This window comes from Ranitomeya imitator, chromosome 6, assembly GCF_032444005.1.
Source record: "Ranitomeya imitator isolate aRanImi1 chromosome 6, aRanImi1.pri, whole genome shotgun sequence".
NCBI classification, from domain to species: Eukaryota; Metazoa; Chordata; class Amphibia; order Anura; family Dendrobatidae; genus Ranitomeya; species Ranitomeya imitator.
The window spans coordinates 64,661,656-64,666,443 of NC_091287.1; the positions used below are offsets into that span (position 1 = coordinate 64,661,656).

The following is a 4,788-nucleotide window of genomic DNA, read 5'->3' on the forward strand; positions in this document are numbered from 1 at the left end:
AAAAATGCATCTTTTTCTGATACTGCGAGCAGCCCTAGATAATCCACGTCGGCAGGATGATATAATCCGGCGGAAGATGGAACCTATGAGAAGAGATATAAAACTAATGTAAGTAATGGGAATCTATATTAAAAGATACTGCTTTGGTGTCATTATGGCAGGACGGTAGAGAAATCTTATCTGTGCAGAGGAACAGGATCATTGTCAGTCATCATACATGTGACAATCCCACCACTGACAGATAACATCTTCTCCACATGAATTATTCTCACTGGCCAACATCAAACAACATAGACCTCATTCACACTTACGTCTTCTAGGTTCTCGCTCTTCTACTATTTTGGTATTTTGCTCTTCAACCAGTTTTATTGCAGACTTATTTTTCTTCTCAACTAGAAATTCATATAAAAAGTAAAAAAAACAAGTCAATGATCATTGTCAGTCATCATACATGTGGCAATCGTACCACTGGGAGTTAACATCTCCTCCTCGTGAATAATTCTCAAACGTCGACATCAGACAGCATAGACCTTATTGTCACACTTACCTCTGCTGGGTTCTGCCTCTGCTACTATTTCTGGGTCTTGATCTTCTCCCAGTTTTAATGCAGATGTCATTTTTGTCTCAACTGGAAATTCATGTAAAAAAGTAAGAAAAACAAGTCAATAATCATTGTTAGTCATAGATGTGACAATCCCACCATTGACATATAATATATCCTCCTCGTGAATTATTCTCAGTCGCCAACATCAGACAACATAGACCTTATTGTCACACTTACCTCTGCTGGGTTCTGTCTCTGGGACTATTTCTGGGTCTTGATCTTCACCCAGTTTTAATGCAGATGTCATTTTTGTCTCAACTGGAAATTCATGTAAAAAAGTAAGAAAAACAAGTCAATAATCATTGTTAGTCATAGATGTGAAAATCCCACCACTGACATATAATATATCCTCCTCGTGAAATATTCTCAGTCGCCGACATCAGACAGCATAGACCTTATTGTCACACTTACCCCTGATAGGTTCAGTCTCGGGGACTATTTCTGGGTTTTGCTCTTCTCCCAGGTTCAATACAGATTTATTTATCTTCTCAACTGGAAATTCATGTAAAAAAGTAAGAAAAGCAAGTCAATGATAAACTCCTATGAGATTAGATTGATATCTTCATCTAGTAGAGTTATTTTATTTTTGTACCTTACAGTACTGGGATTCTGGCATTGCACCATAAGGCTATGGTCACTAGCAGCTTTTTGCATGTAAATTGTAAGCTACTTTTTACAGTGATAGCAAAAGCTATGAGATGTCAGAAATCTCATGCAGACATTTGTTTTTTATTTCCTTGCTGGATCTGAGAGTCTCAGTGTTTTTGAAATCTGCATCATGTCAGTTTTTTCAGCATTTTTGCAGTGTTTTTTCAACCACAGGAAGCAATGCACATACATGGGGAAGGGCCAAAGAGCGGCAGCGCATGCACACTACAGTATTTTGATCTGCCTTCAGCAGGGCAGAGAGAAGTGTGCCTGCGCAGGAACGTGATGGGGGAACACTGTGTGGATGACATAGGACGCATCACCCACACAAAGCAGAGAAGGAGAACGGCAACGCAAGAAGAGAGGAGGCTCTGGATTAAGACCAGTGCCACCCATTTGTGAGTCTAATAAAATGTCTTTTTTTTTGCATGGCATCTTGGAGACTTATATACAGAAATTCCAGAATGCTGTAACACAGAGCTGAAAGGTGGTGGTCTTAGGTTATATGATAAAAATCTGGTGACAGGATCTCTTTAATATGACATTAGTTGCAGCAGTGTTATCATATAGTCCATTACTTAAAACATCGGTGTCACATTAATGGTATATATAGGGTTAGTTTGGGGCCTATTCGAGCCATAGGCACAGTATTCATGATCGGTATCAGGCACCAGACTGTATGGCCCCTTATATCTTTTCATACACAGCACTAGAGGGTGAGAATTTTATACATTGAAGTGTTGGATTGTTGATTATTTTAAAGGCACAAAAAAGCAGTGATTTTCTGAGCCCTCATGTAACATTCACATTACACTTTTTGATCATTGGTTATAACAATATGTCGTATAGACCTGCACATACCTGACAATGTGGGAGAGGGTGACTTGCTGTTAGCAGTGAAATACTCACTATCACCATCACTTCCACTAGAAGAAGATTCTTTCTGCCTGTTTGGTAGAAGAAAAATAAATAAATCACAAGTGAAAGCAATTAAAAATAAAAAGTCTCCTTTCTGTATGGTCAGTTAGGACACTTGGACAAAATGGAGGGGATACCTTGCACAGGACTGCCTTCTATCAGCAAGAATGAATAACAACTAGTAATAAAGGGCTTTAATGAACTGGAAATGAAAGGCTGGTCACAATGAGCAGCTGTTATCACCAGCGTTATCACAAGCCAGACCCTACAGTTATGATCAATCATGGGGTGGTGGGTTCTGGATTTAGTATTGTGTCATATGCGTCTTGTATTTGGTATTCTGAAGATATGTCATTGCTATACCCCATAATAATAATCTACTCACACTTCTGAGTGGTTTTTGCTGGTCTTTAAACAACAATCTGGAGACGGCTTGTGATCTTCATTGATCATCGTCCTGGTAGTGATTGGATATAGCTAAAATACACAGAGTAAAATTAAATATACAGTATTTTAAAACTATTTTAGTTATAGTTTTGTGGATTTACTGATCACATACTTACCTTAGAAAGTCTTTGAGAAGATGATACATAGTTTAAGCTTTCTGGCCAGTTACTGACCTTCTCACTTGTGTCACCCTCATCTGAATCCATATATTTGGGTCTCCTAATGCCAGCTACAAAGTACAAGTATTATCAGAGATTATTAATATAATCACAGACAGTCACTATCTTATTACTAATAGTGATGGGAACATATTGTCAAATAAATGAAAGACAAGACAAAAGGCAGCTTTAACCAGATGACGTCTCATTCTACTTACATTGAAAGTAGCGGGTGTCCTCCTCTGAACTAAGATCTGGCCTATACAATGGCTTCAGATTTTGAAGCTTCTCAAAATCTAACTCACTCAGGAATGGATGACTCTTGATCTCATTTGCTCCTCCTGGAAAAGGAAGACAAGAAAAAAGTGATCCAGACAATGTTAGGAAGACTGTACATGTTATGTTAATCTAAACTGAAGACATAGGAGAGCCAAAATATACTATAAGTCATAGCAAGAAGAATGGGGATAGACAAGAAGGTAAAGCAGATACTTCAGTGCTGATCCTCATGGAAATTATCTATTTGTCAGGTCACAGAGGAGCTATAAGTCATTATTAATACTACTATATACATTACCTGTCCCAAGTCTAATGGTTGGATCTTTTCTGAGCAGCTGAGTCATGAAGTCTTGAGCATCACGATGATGAGTAGAATTTTGAATTTTCAAAGTGATGTTATCTGTTATATAAAAAGTAAATGTTACAGAAAAGAAAGTCTCTACATTTACTATCATTTAAAAAAAATGATCAAAAACAACAAGTAAGTAAACCAAAGAATGAACCTAACAACTGAACCAAAATACTATGGCATCACACAGCATTCAGATTATTTTACTTACCCGCGAGGATACTATAGAAAATATGTTTTTTGTTTCTTCCGTTAAATGGCACATGGCCGGTAAGAAATTTATATAAGATGATCCCTATTGCCCACCAGTCAATAGGCCTTCCATAGCCCTTCTGTAAGATGACTTCTGGGGCTACATAATGATAGGTGCCAGTTATCTGGAAACCAACAGAACAATGAGAAGATGAACAATGAAAATAACTGTGACAAATAATATCAGTGGAAAAGTTTTCTATGCGAGAAAATATCAGAGAAGCAGAAATAGATCAGATCTGTAAAGAACAAGTTTTTATATAAAGCTAACCCCATCATCACAGAACTCTCTGGTGATGTCTTTAGTTGGAGCCTTGTAAATGTCTGATGTTGGTCTCATGAGTCCGAGTCTTGAAATCCCAAAATCGGTGACTTTGATATGTCCAGTTGATGATATCATGAGACTGTGAAAGAAAAGATATTGTCAGCCCTAAGTAATAACCCATAGACTGTATACCAAACTATAACTGTCTTTCCCTTTATTATACTGCTGTATTCACTTACTTTTCAGGCTTCAGGTCTCGATGAACCACACCATAGCTGTGCAGATATTCCACGGCAAGAACCGTTTCCGCAATGTAGATGCGGGCCAAGTCCAGGGGTAAAGGACCGTAAAACTCTATGAAATTTCCACAGTCTCCTCCTACAGCAGAAAGCAAATATGACAGGTGAGGGTTTGTTACAATGTAAATTACACATGATGAGTGTGAATGAGAAATAAGCTGAGACATTGGGGCAGGGAGTCAATCATAGAGACACACTGTGTGATGTAGAGCGTATACTGTATACTGCAGAGTTGTCATATACAGAAAGTGAGCTCAGATCTGCCCCCTGCTGGTAACCTCTTACATTGCACTGTCAATCTCAGACATTGGCATTTACAGCAGGTGACCTGGAGGCGAGGTGCTCTATGCTCTCATCGCCCCATTCCATATCAGTGGTTTGCTATGGCTGCTGAGTGTCTGCGGAAGACTACTATCCTTGCCATTATGGTACTTCTGTGAAGGTCAGTGTGTAGCTTGGCTTCATAGTGGACCAATCTGTTCACCATATTCTGCAATACTCATGTTGCAGTACATAGTAAATACGATTATATAATCGCAAATTCAGGTCCCTTATGGAGATGAAAAAAA

At 38.5% G+C, this 4,788-nt stretch overlaps 1 long non-coding RNA gene across 1 annotated transcript; it reads right to left on the reverse strand.

The window, feature by feature from the left end:
• Positions 1-310: 310 nt before the first annotated feature.
• LOC138643567 (uncharacterized) lies at positions 311-855 on the reverse strand. The gene is made up of 3 exons (XR_011314188.1): positions 782-855; positions 548-628; positions 311-392 (listed from the first exon to the last, which is right to left on the reverse strand). It is a non-coding gene; the product is annotated as an uncharacterized lncRNA (long non-coding RNA).
• Positions 856-4,788: the final 3,933 nt, after the last annotated feature.